Raw genomic sequence first — 17,885 nt, 5'->3', positions numbered from 1 at the left:
ACAGTGAGCGCGCACCCTCGCCTTATTTTCTGTGAATGATGCTGGCTTGCTTGCTAGCGTCATTTACAGCAGAGCCGCGGAGGAGAGTACAGAAAAAGAGTTGTTGAATAAAGGTAGAATTTTTTTGGTCACACTGAAATTGCAGTCAATGTTTATTAAAATAAGACCTACTGTACCCCAAAAATAAGCCCTTTGGTGTTTTTTGGACCAAAAAAAAAGACAGTGTCTTATTATCGGGGAAACACAGTAAGAAAAATTAGTCTTCATAGATAATGTCATTTTCACCTGGACTCTCTCCAACTCTTGACTACAGGAATCTGCAGGCTTCACACCAGGAACCCTTGTAGACATACAGCCTCCTGCCGCTGCAGCAGTGATTACGCTAGGGTTACCACCTAGTCCCTTAAATTCCGGACACATGTTAATTACACAGGTTCTGTGGCAGTTTAAAATCAGGTGAAGTGGAGTCTTGAAGTCAGCCAGCCACAGAACCTGTGTAATTAATATGTGTCCGGAATTAAAGGGACTAGGTGGTAACCCTAGATTACGCTGAGCATCAGCTATTACAGGGATGGGGAACCTTCGGCCCTCTAGCTGTTGTTGAACTACACAACCCAGGATGCCCTGCTACAGTTTTGCTATTTGGCCATGCTAAAACTGTTGCACGGCATGCTGGGATATGTAGTTCAACAACAGCTGGAGGGCTGAAGGTTTTCCATCCCTGAGCTATTATATAGCAGGACTGTGTCAGCAGCTGATTTGGCATAGTTCGTATTTAACATGTTCACAGTCATCACACTGACCTGTGCTTTCAGTTAAGTTCTCTCCAAGCATTGCATATATTTGTGTGGAAAATAGAAATGCATATTGGCCCTTATTCTGATTCACTTGCAAAGGCAAATTCCTTCTCAAATGGACTGCAGGTGGGGCAGATGTAACTTGTGCAGAGAGAATAAGATTTGGGTGGGGTTTTTCTTCAAAGTGAGATCTATATTGCAGTGTAAAAATAAAGCGATCAGTATTTTCCCTGCACAGAAACAAAATAACACTCAAATCTAAATCTCTCTGCACATGTTACATCTGCCCCACCTGCAGTGCACATGGTTTTGTACATTTGAGAAGGAATTTGCCTTTGTGAGTGAACCAAAATGAAACCAAGTGCTTAAAGTGGTACTTGAGAGATGGTGGAACAATGGGGGTTATTTTGGTTCACTCTTTCTGACAAAATCCTTCTTAGATGGATAAAACCATGTGCACTGCAGGTGGGGCAGATGTAAAATGTGCAGAGAGAATTAGATTTGGGTGAGTTATTTTGATTCTGTGCAGGGAAAATACTGACTGCTTTATTTTGACGCTGCAATATAGATCTCACTTTGACGTAAAACCCCACCCAAATCTAATTCTCTCTGCTCAAGTAACATCTGCCCCACCTGCAGTGCACATGGTTTTGTCCATCTAAGAAGAATTTTGTCAGAGAGAGTGAACCAGAATAACCCCAAATGTGTGCCGAAGGCAAAAGGGTGGGGGGACTTACAACGAAGGGGCATGGGGGGGGGGGGGGATTCTCTAAACAAGAAATGCGGTAAAAACCCTGTTATCGGGGGTTTTTACCGCATTTTGGGATGCTGTAAGCATCCCCCGCCGGGTTAACGCGGCGGGGGCATCGCCAGAAAAATCTGGCGATGCCCCATAGAAGCCAATGGGCTTCTACCGCATCCCACCGCCGCCCCGCAACGACCCCCCGCCGCCCCACACGGACCCCCGCCACCCCGCATCGCCCCCTCACCTGTGTCTGGGCAGCACAGAGCTGTGCTGCCCGGACCTGTGACCTCCTCCCTGCACTGATCCTCTTCCGGGTGCAGGGAGGAGGAGAGCCCGGCGCAGCAGCAGCAGCGCCGGGTGTGTGAGGGAGGGAGGGAGGGGGGAGCCGCCGGGACCAGCTGGGACCCGGCGACTCTCACCGCAAAGGACAGCTCTTAACGCAAGAGCTGTCCTTTGCTATAATTATTGCATATGTTAGAACATATGCGATAATTATAAATGCGATGGCCGGCGAAGGGGGGGCGGCGATTCTTAGAGAATCTCCCCCATGGTCACCCCTCAATTCATATTGTGCCCACAGTAGCACAATTGCATTCTCATTATACCTCATAGCAGTAACCCATATTCACATTACATCATACTGTAGTGCCTCATAATAGCCATAGTTGCAGTGTGGCTTATACACATAATGACCACATTTGCAGTGCCGCTTATAGGGGGTCATTCTGATTGACTCGCTAAGCAGCAAAATTCCAGCAAAAGCCACTGGGCATGCGAACGCACGCACCCTGCCGCTCTCCAAACATCACAATCGCTTTGCGAATTAATGTTTTGCATAAACATCCACCCGCAGGGTACCGTACAGGGGCAAAATCATTCGATGGTCAGTTTGGACTGACTTAGAATTGCGGTGTCGCGCACCCACCGTTTTTGTGGGTACACCCAGGAAATGCAGGGCATTCAAATGCCAATGCCACCCTATGCCCATTTTATCTGTCAAACTTCTGCTTGACGTTCTATGCAGCATTACATTATACTTATTTATAGTGCTTGTGATGCCATTAATATTCTTTAATCAACACATATAAATACATGTCCCACGAGCACCATGAATTACAGGTTTCTTCTATCCTTAGGCATAGAGTTAATGATTATCTATGTAACATGACAGCGTAAATTGCATCACCCAAGCCATGTATGACAGCATCATGCCACACACAGCAGGAGGAGATGAACATATCCCATATTAATATATCATGGGGGCATTACATACAGTAAGGGGGAAACTCTATTTGGTAAGAAATCTCCACTTTTTTTAAAGCGGCAATCACTTACACTGCAAAACCATTTGATTTGGAAGCGTAAATGATTGCCGCTTTAAACAACCTGGAGATTTCTTACCAAATCTCTCACTTTCTGAATCTCTCATCCTATTTCACCCTTAATGTCTAAGAACCTGATGTATGGGATCCAGATCATAGGCTGACAGTCATTAGGTTGATGTGCATATGGCCCAAACAGTCAAAATCATGGGTCTTCAAAAAACTGTGGCCCTCCAGATTTTGTGAAACTACAAATCCCAGCATGCCTTGCCACAGTTTTGCTATAAGGGTGTGTTAAAACTGTGGCAAGGCATGCTGGGATTTGTAGTTTCACAACATCTGGAGGGCCACAGTTTGAAGACCCATGGTCAAAATGGTCCACATAGTCAAATGGTTCACATTGCAATGGTTGACACATGAAAATGTTTACATGGGATTTTTTTAAAAACATTTTCTGAATATTCATACCATCCACATGGACTCGACCTAATATACCACACCCTTGATGAATACTGGTGTTGATTCTGAGTTAGTGGTTAGTGAGAAAGCAGTCGCGGATAGCAATTGCTTGCAGAGTACAGTGCAGATACACTTTGATGAAGGCTACAGTATGAATTGGGACGGTTCTCTGCGTTTCAGCTGGATGGCTACTTTGCAGATGCATGCAAGAGAACTGTTTTGTGGGAGAGTCACAGTAGTAGGCATATAACCATCATTCCATGCTATTCTGAAGCGTGCATATGGCAAACAGATTCAGTTTTTAGAATGATTCCTTGCATCAGTGGCAGCACCAGGGTTGGTAACATTTGGGAGCCCCTGCGTGCACTAACGGCAGGTGCGTCTTAAAAGGAGACATGACTTCTTAAAAGGGGGCCTTTCAGGTGCCCCGATGACATCACTACAGGGGTGTGGATTTGCTGGAGATGCCCCCCTGATTAATTCACTCCGAGGGCATGCAGGCTGCCCACTAAGCGTCAGATGTGCTAAGCTTCAATAAGAGATAAAGTGGAGAGTGCTAAACTACCAGCCAATCAGCTCATAACTCATTTTTCAACCCTAGCAGTTGGGAGCTGATTGGCTGATACAGTATCACTTTCCACCTTATCACTTTTTGAAGCTTAGTACTTAGACTATACCAGCCCTGTTGGCTCGTTTTCAGTGACAGGAGACAAGTGCTGCAAGATAATGTCACACTGCAGCACCTGGCTCTGGTCCATACCTCCCAACTGTTCTGATTTTCACAGGATTGTCCCTTTTTTTGGGACTGTCCTGCCATCCCACCTGTGGGTAGCAGTGTCCCGTGGTGGTGGCGGGGTGCAGTTGGGAGACCCTCTGCGACTTGCTGCAGCGGTGAATAGATGCTGTTTGCATGCACTCAGCGTCTATTCACAGCAGACAGAGGGACTGAGGGCATGCTAGGAGCTCACAGAGTGTTGACCATGCCCCCATAGTAATGAAAAACAGAGGCACGGTTCGCGATTGCGGCATTGCTGCAAATCGATGCCCCGATTTGCCATAACGACACCCCCTTTTCGAGAACGTGGGGCAAGCAGTGCACAGGAGTCCTGCTTTCATATCTGTAAAAGTTGAGAGGGATGCTCATGTCACTGCAGAGAAGTCAGGGGCAGATTTATTAAGCTCGGTGAAGTGATAAAGTGTCTGGTTTTTATCACCAGCCAATTAGCTCCTAACTGTCATTTTTCAAACCATGACTGTAACTACACAGTTAAGAGCTGATTGGCTGGTGATAAAAACCAGGGACTTTATAACTTCACTGAGCTTAATAAATCTGCATCTGGGTGACATCTGGGAACAACCTGCAGCCCCTGGACCCCCCTTGTGACGCCACTGGCTATGCTGCACTTTGTGACCAGGCTGCGGCCGCTGTTGGATGACGTCACCAGCGAGCGGACCTGAAGCTTGGTGAGTAATGTCCGCCCCCCCCAGGCGAGTGGGCGATACATTGGGATACAGCACAATGTTGACAGTTATGTTGACATTGTTGATATGCCGACATTTTCTCATCAACGTCTGCAGAATCAACTGAGGAAGCCGCTTATGTGTTCTACATAGGCGGAGAAACGCGTTTTGAACTGTATCTGTGCCCAGAATACCGCTATTACAATACCCAAGTGTGGCTTGCTGGACTCTGATTGGTGCAGGAGTACCTCCCAAATTACAACTATCCGGAGCGCAACTCTGGTAAAGGCAGGGAAACTGCAAACCTGGCAAATACCTTTCCATCTAAAGGATTATAAATAGTGCCAAGGAGTATCCACCAAGAGCGGGACTGGTAACTATAAGGTGCTTTATACCTCAACAAATTTGCACATCTATGCCCTAAGGAATATGAGCCATTTCTAGCCTCATAGCCTTAGCCATTTGAAGCCAGTGACTTTTAATTGTTACATGTTGTGAGTCTTGTTTGTCTGTGTGTTAATACAAAGTGCACTTTGAGAATATGAATTTTTGTCTATTATTATGTTTTAATAAATTTTCATATATTCATATACCCCATTTGGTATTTGCATGATTGAGCACAGCTGCGCCACTGAGCAGTTTCTGTGGTTATCAGCCATATAGACTGCAAAATTCTCCAATTTGTCTGCAGAATCAGCCTTATCCTACAACCACGTTACCACGAGGACACTGCCGGGGCTGTGTGAAAGCTAATAGTAGGTAAGTCAGCGCTGCACTGTTTTGTTTTGTTTCATTCATAATCATGTCTGCATTTCATCTGTGCTGACCTGATAAATTATCATGAACAGCTAAATTAAAGCTGTCAGCATTCTCGTGTCGACATTATGAATGGTAAAAAAAATATACCAATATTTGGTGCTGCTATATGCATAGGTACTATATGATATATATCTAGCTGCCACGGCCTGCTTTCTTTGAATCAGCCCCATTTTCTGCAAATTGGCACTGTCGTCCCACCTATAGATTCAGAACAGCCGGGATCAGAAGTATTAAATAAGAACATAAATGGTATTATATATGGCATGGTGCACGTGGAGGGGACACAACATATTAGCAGATTTGCTACATTTTTCATTTAACAGTGTCTACACTAAAGTGCTATTAATTGTTATTTTAATATCTATTAAATTCATGTTATATGTTAGATGAATTCATGCCTGATATAAAAATGACCCCTTCTTTCTTGAGGCAAGGAGAAGAGATGCAGGTGAGTATTGTCCCTGAGTATTGGAGTAGCTGGACTACATTTCCCATAAGGCAGCAGGTCAGAGCATGTTGTGTTCTGCACCCAGACAGGTTGCGCTTGTGCTCACTGCTCAGATTACCTAGAAGCAGTGGGAGACAGGCTGCCAGCAGCCCTCTCTGTGAGTATGATCCTTCTTGTTGTGGTACAGTAGCTTATTATCTGCCCGGGTATTGTAGGTGGACTGATTGGTGCAGTGGGGATGTAAGGATTATATACTGGGGAGTGATAGAGACATTTGGAAGAGTTCTTCTCCCTTGATGTTTGCATTTACTATCCATAGTAACCAGGAGGAGGGGCTTCCAGGAATACCCCTTATGTACACTATGATGACAGAAGTGCTGAGTAATTCTTGTGTACAGTAACCTGGACTAGATATACATCACTTTCAGTTCTAGACAAAGGTTCTATTTGCTAAGCTTTGGATAGAGTAGTACCAGCCAGCCAGTAGTTTTTTTTACAGCTGTGTTTGAAAAATGACAGTTTAGAACTTGTTGACTGTCCTAACTACTTCATCTCTGTCCAATGGTGTCCACACATGGGGAGATGTGTGCTTGATGTAATTTGTGTCTATACAATGTGTGCTATGCAGTTTGGACTGTACACACTGTGCCATTTGAACTACACCAGATTTTGGCTACACTTTAATAGCATGTAGTACAGTAGCATGTGATGTAGTACAGAAATACATGAGTGCACATACTATTTTGCCTTTCGATATTGACTACATGTGAGCGCACATTGCATCGCAACACGGTGCGACTTGAACTAAAGATATCAAATTGCACACGATAATCGCAGCGTGTGTGGACACCATTAGTACATAGACCCCTAAATGTAGCAATCCTCAATAAAACTGTACAATGTGAACTTTTAAAAGTCTCTATATAAAATGACTTGGGTACTTGTTTCCTAGCATGGCCACACCGATTTTGATCGGGTCGGAAAAATCGCGTTGATCGCATCGCATGCGACTAAATCGCATGCGATGCGACCGACGCGATGGACCCGATTTTTACATTGTTTCACATGTGAATAGGGTCCCTGGGACCCTATTTCACATTGGATTCAATGTAAAATTGTCCCCAGACCCCAATTTTAAACCCCCCTGATGGCTCAAATGCCCCATTGTGAACGGCACCCCACGATTGACGCCAACCCGAAGAGTGTCGAGCGTAGCGAGCCCGCGAGGGGCGGCGGTACGCGTCCTCCGACCTTTTCGGACCTCCGACCCCTACTATCCACGTCGGCGTGGAGTTGAGAATATAAAGTGTGGCGAGCGCAGAGAGCCACCTAGCCCGAAGCGTGGCGAGCGGACGCGCATAACTTCACAGGTATACGCGTCCCCTCGCTGCGCTCGCCAAACTTTATATTCTCCACGCCGACGTGGATAGTAGGGGTATGAAAAGCTCGGAGGACGCGTACCGCCGCCCCTCGCGGGCTCGCTACGCTCGCCATGCTTCGGGTTGGCGTCAATCGTGGGGTGCCGTTCACAATGGGGGGGCATTAATTAATACCCATGACGGGGGCATATAAAATGAGAAATGGCCCATATTGGGCCTTTTCCCATTGTTTCCTATGTAAAATGTAGTTAATCGCGTCCATCGCATCTTGTGCCATTATAATGGCACAAGACCGACGCGATCAACGCGATTGCAATGTTAAAAATATTTTAACATTGAACCCTATGGCAAAATCGCGTTAATCTCGTCGGTCGCGTGCCATGTTAATGCACGCGACCGACGCGATTAACGCGATTTTGCCTTTGCCGGCAAAATGTACCAGATTTCAAAGGAAATCGGGTCCATCGCGTTACTCGTGTACCTTAACTTAAGGTACACGAGTAGTAACGACTGTGGCCGTTCTAGGAAACAAGTACCATGACTTGTTAGCTGATAACATTGTGTCTGTCTGTCTGTCTGTCTGTCTGTCTGTCTGACCGCGCCTTTATTTACATAGTGCAGTTTCCATTTCACTTTTTAAGTCATATAATTATTTTCAATGCTAAGTGCAGTGTGAATCATTTACTGTACATGTATAAACACAGTAGTCTCTGTTAGCATAACATAACACTGGCATTACATGTTGATTGTACATTTTGTATAATATAAACATTATTACGGCACATTTAGGAATATTATACCATGTTCTCATTGCCGCCCCTGCAAAATCCCAGGTTTTTCTTGCCAGATTTTTGGGGGGGCATTGATCTTCTCAGCTCAAAAGACCCCATTCACACTGCACACTGCTTTCCATGCTCTGCCTTCCAACAAGTGTGTGGAATGTAATAGCAGCTTTGATTGGCTGTTGGGGCATTTGTACAAATTGCTGTGATTGGCTGTTTTTTAAAATGCTATAATTTGCTGGCTAAAGATGATGTGATTTTAAATAGGACTTTTTTCACCAGCACACTGCATACATTTTATCATGGCTATTATAATATTTTTTAAAATATGAATAAAAACTATTTTGACTATATACGTTCTTGTACATAAATAAACAATTGGTATGTCAAACTATATGTAAATAATAAAATACTTTATGACATTTCAATAATGCCTAAATCTAAACAGACCAGCTAAACAAACATATATAAAGAAAAATCTGTAACCAGCTTAAACAGTTTTACAACTCTTGGTAATAGGGGTAGTATAGGCTTTGGCCAGATGCAGGCTGCTGTTCAGTATGTGTACCAGCAGAATACTCAGGGGCATGGAGAGGATTGGCTGGATGAGCTGTACCAGCAGAATACTCAGGGGCATGGTGAGGATTGGCTGGATGAGCTGTACCAGCAGGATACTCAGGGGCCTGGCGAGGATTGGCTGGATGAGCTGTACCAGCAGAATACTCAGGGGCATGGTGAGGATTGGCTGGATGAGCTGTACCAGCAGGATACTCAGGGGCCTGGCGAGGATTGGATGGTGGGCATTCTGTAACAGCAGGATACTCAGGGGCATGGTGAGGATTGGCTGGATGAGCTGTACCAGCAGGATACTCAGGGGCATGGGGAGGATTGGCTGGATGAGCTGTACCAGCAGGATACTCAGGAGCCTGGCAAGGATTGGATGGTGGGCGTGCTGTAACAGCAGGATACTCAGGAGCCTGGCGAGGATTGGATGGTGGGCGTGCTATAACAGCAGGATACTCAGGGGCATGCGGAGGAATTGGTGGATGGTGTTGTGTTTCAGCCGAATACACTTGAAAATGATGTGGCAATGGTGGTTGCTGTGACACACTGTGTGCCGCCATGCTTCCTTGGGCTGGGGTGTAAAAATTGGGGGCTGTGCATAGCCTTGTGTTCTACAGAAAAGGCTATTAAGGAACTGCAATTGAGTTTCGCGATTTTCACGATTTATACGCTCATGCATACCAACAATTGCGGAAATGAAAGTGTTCTGTAGATCACGCTCATTGTCCATAAATCGCTGAAGGCGAGCATCTTCGTGCGCTTGCATTGATACATCCATTTCCTTCAGATGATCCATCATTACGGCAGTCATGGCCTTTGTGGCTTGCTCCATTTTGGTGGCCCGCTTCCTCCGTTGTGGAACATTGTAAACAATGGGAAGAACAAACACAATACATTAGTACAGTAGCCTACAAAGTTGATGTTTCAAAAACTTACACAATTACATTGTAGGTGGCCATACACTAGGAACCCACCATAAGGACTGCATACCGTGTTGAGGATGGTAAGGGGGGGGGGTCTGTGGCACAATTCACATTCATAGCTGTTAGCAATGTTGCTGACAGGGATGATTCTGAACCCTAATATACACAAGCTGATCATGTTTGTGTTCATTTTTACAAAATACATCAATCACAAAGCAGTGTGGTCCCATACGTGCTTGAGGCCTATATTTCCCTCCTGCACAATAGCTACATGGAGCAATTTTTCCTATGTTTTTAAACTGCGGATTGTGTTATATAGGTATGTGGAAATGTAATACAAAAACTTACTGTTACTGCGTAACTGCGGACGTGTATTATCGGTTTGCTGCGTTGATTCACGGCCAGCACTACTCCCTTCAACACAATGCCCTGTTCCGGACACAGATGGGGATGGTAATGGTGGTAGCTGGCCACACGGTGTTGATGAAGCTTCAGCCAGTGTGGAAATGGACTGAGCAGGCATCCATTTCACTATCTATGGCCTTCATATCAATAGGTGTTGCTGCTGCTGGTGCTGCTTCTACATCATTATCTTCACACTCACTTGCAGCACTGGCAGCAAAAGTGCTGGAGGAGGACAGTGATATGGGGTTTGCCAGTGCAGAGTTCCCAAATATGACATTGCACTGGTCATAAAATGCCCAGTCAATGCGGGCCCCACCACTCTTCCTCCTATTTCGGTCATGGACCTTACTGTACTGCTTCCGCAGGGCTTTCAGTTTGTTCACTAACTGCTGCTGCGTTTTGATGATGCCACGGGCAGACAGGATTTTCACGATATTGTAATACACTGTGGAGTCCTTCATTGTGCCGGTCACTTGCTTCTTAATCTCCTCTTCTCCTCTCACAGCCAGCAGCTCCAACACTTTCTCATCCCTCCAGTGCGCCATTTCTCCCCTCCTCTGCGTAGCATTTAATGGACGTCACATGGGCGTCACATATCACATGATTACATCCCCCAATGAGCTTTGTTTTTGGCATCATGTGAGAAAAACACGGGTCTGTGCCGTTCACACTGCGTACACCCGTGTATTACCCTGGAAAAACCCTGCAAAAAACCCGTGTCCAATTCCCGGGGCATAACACCCGGAAATTTCGAAAAGACACTTTCACACTAAGACGCGACACGGGAATTTTCCGCATGCCCCGGAAAAAACCCTGTTTTTTGCGGCAGTGAGAACAGGGTATTATACCCCTGAGTTTAAAGAAACTCAGGGAGCCCGAGGTGTACTCCCAACACCCAGTGCAGTGACCTAAATCATGCATAGGGGGCCATACGTACTTATGGACCCTCTCCCAAAGGAGGGAATCGGTACATCTGTCAGACCAGACTTAGGTCTACAGTCATTAGGTCGATCCCGGAAGATCGACTGGCCCCAAGGTCGACAGGGTTAAAGGTTGACATGGGTCAAGTTCGACATGACTTAAGGACGACATGGGTTTAGGTTGACAGTCATTAGGTCGACATGAGTTTTTCAGTCGACATGGACACAGTTGGAGTTGAACCGCAGCCCCTCGCATCGCTCGCTTCGCTCGCGATGCTTTGGGCACGGTGCCTTGCTACGCTCGGCACACTGTTTTATTCTCCCACCACGCCCTAGTGGATGGTAGGGCATGAAATACCGCCTGTCGGCTCAAAAAATCAGTGAATAATGACTGTCGACCTAAACCCATGTCGACCTTGGCCCATGTCGACCTTAAGTCATGTCGACCTTGACCCATGTCGACCTTTAACCCTGTCGACATTCGGGCCAGTCGACCTAAGTGTTGTCTGACAGATGACCGTTTCCCCAAAGGAGAAGGGCCCGTTACTCCCCTAACCCCTCTCAGCCAGAAGGCCAAAGGAGGGGAAAATAGGGATCGGTGGGTCATCTTCGCCGTAGCTCAAAGAGACCCTCTTTCCTCAACCCCTGGAAGGGTTAGGATGGTGGGTCCTCTGCGCCGAAGTTTGGAAAGACCCTCAGTTGGCTTCCCTCCGCCTTGCGGCTCGGGTTGCCCTCGGGGGACCGCAGATCTCCCCAAAAGGATGAGAGCTTTGGTACATCGGGGAGTGGATAGCCCATAAGGATCATACACACAGCCCAAAAAGAAGTGACACACTACAGTAAACAGAAAACATGAAAAGTGACGAACGTGAAGAAGGAAGAGAAAAAAAAAATAAGGAGACCCCAGCCAGAAGGCTGGGGTGGGGGTCTGAAAATTGGGTACTCTTTACCTATCATGGCGCCCACGATCTCCATCGCGGGGTCGCGGGTAAAGAAATCGCGGGGATCGCGGGCATCGTGGCCAGTACATTAACGGCCGCGACACGATCCCCGCGATTTCCCATAGGGTTCAATGTTAAATTTAGTGCTGCCCGCGATTTTACATTCAATGCTTCAATGGCCGCGATTTGGCCATAGGAATCAATGTTAAATGGGCCACAGAGCCCAAATAGGCACAATTAACACTTAAATGTCCCCCAAAATTTGTAACGCCACCCCACGATCCACGCCAACCCGAAGTGTGGCGAGCGCAGCGAGCCTGCGAGGGGCGGCGGTACGCGTCCTCCGACCTTTTCATACCCCCACTATCCACGTCGGCGTGGAGTTGAGAATAGAATAGTGTGGCAAGCGCAGCGAGCCACCGAGCCCGAAGCGTGGCGAGCGCAGCGAGCCCCGCGAGGGGACGCGGATACCTTCACAGGTAAACGTGGCCCTACGCGGGCTTCAGAGGTATCCGCGTCCCCTCGTGGGGCTCGCTGCGCTCGCCACGCTTCGGGCTCGGTGGCTCGCTGCGCTCGCCACACTATTCTATTCTCAACTCCACGCCGACGTGGATAGTGGGGGTATGAAAAGGTCGGAGGACGCGTACCGCCGCCCCTCGCGGGCTCGCTGCACTCGCCACGCTTCGGGTTGGCGTGGATCGTGGGGTGGCGTTACAAATTTGGTGGACATTTAAGTGTTAATTGTGCCACATTTGGGCGCTGTGGCACATTTAACATTGATTCCTATGGCCAAATCGCGGCCATTGAAGCATTGAATGTAAAATCGCGGGCAGCACTAAATTTAACATTGAACCCTATGGGAAATCGCGGGGATCGCGGGCATCGCGTCGCGGCCGTTAATGTACTGGCCGCGATGCCCGCGATCCCCGCGATGGGCGCCCAACTAAGTAAAGAGTACCGAATCTTGTCCTACCCCAGCCAAAAGGCATGGTGAGCTGGATCACCTGTGCAGTGTTCAGGCACCCCCGAGTTTCCCCGGGGGCACAGTGGAGCCTCGGGCTCCAGGCAGCGAGCCAGTCAGCGTCCAACCAAGTGTTTCTCAGGTCCTACCTCAATTCAGTAGTTTTTTTATTGAATTTTTTTTCAAAAGTACATATATTAGAATTGATAATACAATATATATACATTATATTGAAAATGAAATGTACACACGAAATATGCACATAAATATACAACTTCTTTCTCTACTATTTATTATTTCTACCCACAAACACTAATATAGGATATACAAGTAACACACCACATGATATATGGGTTAACTAAATGGGAAGAACAATTCAGAATGCATCTGTTCCTTGAATATAAGCCCAGACTATTTTCTTTTATTGATAGATGTTATTAAGTATGTAATGTATATTGTATTATCAATTCTCCGTTCCTACCTAGGGCATTTTCTATCCCTTGGCATGGGAATGGATACTCCACTGGGCTTTTCGAGTGACTCCCTTGAGGGTTGAAGCCCCCTCAGAAGAGCAATCTACTCAGTCCCAGTGTTTCTCGCATCCCAAGGTTAAGGTACTAAGCTGGGCTTTTCGCTGACTCTCCCTCAGAGGCTATGAACCTCTGGAATAGGAGCAATCTACTCAGTCTCAGTGTTTCTTCGCTCCTTGGGAACGGATACTAAACTGAGCCTTTCGCTGTCTCATCCTTCAGGGGCTACAAACCTCATCAAGAGAGCCACCTAGTGGGCCCAGTGTTTCTCCCCTTCCCTTACCAGTGGAATTATGGCGCTAGAACTGTCCCACCATCTGGCAGAGGTGAAGGTACTCAGCCCAGACTTTTCCCTGCTCCCAGGCATGAGGGGCCCCATACCCTCCGCCCATTAGAGCAGTTACTCAGTCCAGCCTTTCTCTATTCTTCTGCCAGGGGCCGGTCCATACCCAGTGATAAGAACAGATACTACACTTGATCTTAGCCAAAAGGCAGAGAAGCACATCGAAAAGCCACGTGGGACCCAGGACTCAAAAATACAGTAGATGTGACTCACCAAGGCGTAAACATTTTTGTTTTCATTGGAATTAAACAGATTTTGCTCCCTGAATGGTTCATTAAGTGTGTACACGCTAGAAGATATTGCTAACAATATTTTTGTGTATATCATCTAGTGCAGTGATGGTTAACCTTGACTCTCCAGCTGTTGTTGAACTACACATCCCAGCATGCCCTGCATCAGTTTTAGCATGGCCAAATAGTAAAACTGTAGCAGGGCATGCTGGGATGTGTAGTTCAACAACAGCTGGAGTGTCAAGGTTAGCCATCACTGGTCTAGTGTGTACGCCCTATATAATTAACAATGCAAGCTTTCGTGGATCGTTAGCGAGACCTTCATGCCGTAAAATAATGACTATATCGTCAAGGACAGCATGTTCCTGGTGGACCCGCAAATTGAAGGTGCTCCCCTGAGAGTCAATAACGTAGAACAGAGTGGCACTCACTTTTTGTTGGGGGCTTAGTATATATTAAATGTAACTTTTCAATTAGTTACATTAAGAAGAAAGGAAAACAAAATCCCATGTCATTGACCTATATAAACAACAACACAAAAAAACACACACACACACACACAGACACAAAAATTAGAGCAATTATTTGCAAAAAAATCGAAATAATCCAAACATATTATTCTGAGGTACAATAAGCAAGTGATCACAAACAGTTTCCAGGAATTAAGTTTTGATACTAGTGAAATGTATATCCAGCAGTACACAACTGTTAAAATAATATTGCGATTTGTGTCAGGAAGAAAATTCTCGATTAATTTAAAGACGTATGGTGCAATAAAACAACACAAAATTACACACTAATAGCCTGAACACAAAATATATGAAACAATCAAAAAACAATAATTGTATGATGCTGCAGTATATAACAACACAAAATTACACACCAATAGTCTGAACACAAAATATGTGAGACAGGATCGGAATCCATTCCGGATATATTGATTAATGCTAATATTAATCAGGTTGATTCACAAAGGTTTAAGGTAAGCAATAATAACAATAATTCATTTGAGGCACTTTAATCAATATATGTACTTATAAGGCTAGTAAATCCTTATGGAAAAGCCAGCTAAATATGCAAATAAGGTGAAGTGCCCATCTTATATTGATATAACATATATCAGGGAAAAGGTCCAAGAGTAACACAAACATGTGTGATACACTTTAGATTTAGACCCTGTAAGCTTATACTGGCCACTGAGGAAAAGTATCTAGGCAGGTATGGCTGCTACTTCTCCCCGACACTTATTTGGAGGCTAGGTATACCTATTGCACTGGTATATGATGAGCTTGTCACTTATTTGCAATAGTTGCAAATAATCGTCTAGGACTAGGTGGATAAGCCTTGAAGCCAGGGAGAGAGGAAGGGAAGTACCTTATACCCATGCAGCAGTATCGGTGATCGTAGAGTACCTTATACCCATGCAGCAGTATCAGTGATCGTAGAGTACCTTATAACCATGCAGCAGTATCGGTGATCGTAGAGTATCTTATACCCATGCAGCAGTATCGGTGATCGTAGAGTACCTTATACCCATGCAGCAGTATCGGTGATCGTAGAGTACCTTATACCCATGCAGCAGTATCAGTGATCGTAGAGTACCTTATAACCATGCAGCAGTATCAGTGATCGTAGAGTACCTTCTAACCATGCAGCAGTATCAGTGATTGTAGAGCTTCAGGGTGGTAGAGCTCTGCAGCTCACAGCAGCAGTTCTTAAGGTGCCTATACACGGTACAATTATTGTATACAATATCGCATCTCATAGGTTTTGCGATGAGATGAGATCAAGTACAATAAGTACGTGCAGCACATACTTTTTGAGCTGTGCGATGAGATGTGTGACCGGAGCGCGCATCTCATCGCACCCATCAAATGTACCGTGAATGGGCACCTTTAGTCTGACTGCCGTTTCGGCTGTTGGCTTCCTCATATATGTCACTAGTATCCATAACTTAATTCCTAGAAACTGTTTGCGATCACAATCTTCTTGTACCTGGGATTAATATGTTTGGATTTATTTTAATTTTTTTTTGTGTCTGTATGTTGTGTGTGTGTGTGTTTTATTTTTTTATTTTGTATATATGTCAATGACATAGGATTTTGTTTTCCCTGACTTCTTAATATAACAAACTATAAGTTACATTTTCTGTATATGTGTACTAAGCGTTTATATATAAGGGTCTGCATTTGTATTGCAGATGAGATATTTCTTGCCAAAATTTGCAATGTGAACATTTTTATTTTCACGCAAATTGAATAAAACCTTCATGGCTATGGCTATGTCTTTGGAAAGGGGCTATTCCACAATAGATTGTTTCCTAACAGATGACAGAGGCCAATTTTATGGTGCAAGGACCCTTAATGTGATTAGTTCATAGCTAAAACTTCTTATATTGATAAATCGAACCTTGATCAGTGTTACACCTACTGTATGTCCACTGATAGCTGTAAACACAACAGTGGTGAGTGCAACTCTGAGCTGGTCAGATACGTATCATTCTTATCTTTGGAAGTTGTGTATTTTGCTATTAATGATTAATCACCCCCAAAAAATATTGGAATATTTTTATATTTCAATGAGGTATCTTGTGTTTATGTTTTATAATGATCCCGACACTCATTACCCCGACGTCGGGATCCCGACAGTCAAAACCCCGACACTCGGGGACCCGACGGCCACCGGCTATTCTCCCTCATGGGGGTCCACGACCCCCCTAGAGGGAGAATAGAATAGGTGGGGAGTGTAGCAAACCACCGTGCCTGCAGCGTGGCGAGCCCACAAGGGGCTTTGTTGCGCTTGCCCCGCTGTCTGAGTCCGGCCAGTCGGGATCCCGACGTCGGGCTAATGACTGTCGGGACCCCGACTGTCGGGACCATATACCACGCCCTTTTGGATAAGGGATACTCAACCTGTATTAGGAATTGGCATTAGTAGCAGAAAGAGGGAGGTGTAATAGGTCACTGGTCAGTGCAGAGCTTCTGTGCACCTAATGAAGCTTAAGCTGCAGCATCCCTTACAGTGGCAAGTGCATGGGGTTTCCAAATGCAGTCCACAATCTCCACAGAACATTGGTGCAAGTGCCGGAGTTTGGGGGAGCAGGAGAAGAACCTAATAACGACCCTGTACATTATTGTACACATTGGACTTTTTATACACTGGATCCTGTATGGAATACAGTATTAATATCTAACACTATAGATGGTCTAGGCCAGGCATGTCCAAACTATGGCTCTCCAGCTGTTGTGAAACTACACAAAAACAAACATAATAGCAGCAATATTGTACTTTCTAAGCACATATTATCCCACGTCATCATAAGGCTCCTGTCTCTTCTTCCTGGTAGTAGTAGTACGTTTATTTATAAGGCGCCGCAAAGTGTCCGCAGCGCCGTACATAGCAAACAAAAAAACAAAAAACAAACTGGTAGCTGCTCTTTGGTCCAGTGCACTGATTGCGGACTCCAACAAATACACACACAGCAAAGTTGTTTGAAGAAGCTGCAACAACTGGGCATATTATATACCATTACTATTGTTGTCATAAAAAATTTACTTTTTTTTTTTTTTTAATGTGTGTCGATAAAATTAAGTTGTTTTAGTGATATATTAACATCACTCATCTCACCTGCGCATTTTTACATCAAAAATCTCTTGGTACCTTGTTGGATGTTGCCCTGTTGTTGTTGCTGCTTGTGAAAGGAAACCCATAACAGTTCAGGCTTTAGGGTCCCAAAAATGTAGGCTCACCCACTGTGACTGGTGAAAGCCCAAACCTTGGACCTACCTCTGATTTTGGTGTGATAGTCCCGATTGTATGGAGGGGTCCTGCAATCAGGAATCTTTTTCTAGGGTAT

General features: G+C 45.4%; 1 protein-coding gene and 1 pseudogene across 2 annotated transcripts in view; one reads left to right on the top strand and one right to left on the bottom strand.

Annotated features, from left to right (window-relative positions):
• The first annotated feature begins 6,134 nt into the window (after positions 1-6,134).
• LOC146057900 (serine/threonine-protein kinase Nek5-like) overlaps positions 6,135-17,885 on the top strand; it is a 63,180-nt gene continuing 51,429 nt past the window's right edge. For both annotated transcript variants that reach the window (XM_083169714.1, XM_083169713.1), the window contains exon 1: positions 6,135-6,208. The gene's annotated coding sequence lies outside the window, so the exon portion shown is untranslated. The remainder of the gene's footprint in view (positions 6,209-17,885) is intronic.
• LOC146060908 (U2 spliceosomal RNA) lies at positions 13,824-13,960 on the bottom strand (annotated as a pseudogene).

Source organism: Crinia signifera, chromosome 2, assembly GCF_055691185.1.
Source record: "Crinia signifera chromosome 2, ASM5569118v1, whole genome shotgun sequence".
Lineage (NCBI taxonomy): Eukaryota > Metazoa > Chordata > Amphibia > Anura > Myobatrachidae > Crinia > Crinia signifera.
The sequence above is the reverse complement of the archived record's forward strand: the minus strand, read 5'-3'. Positions and strand labels throughout refer to the sequence as shown.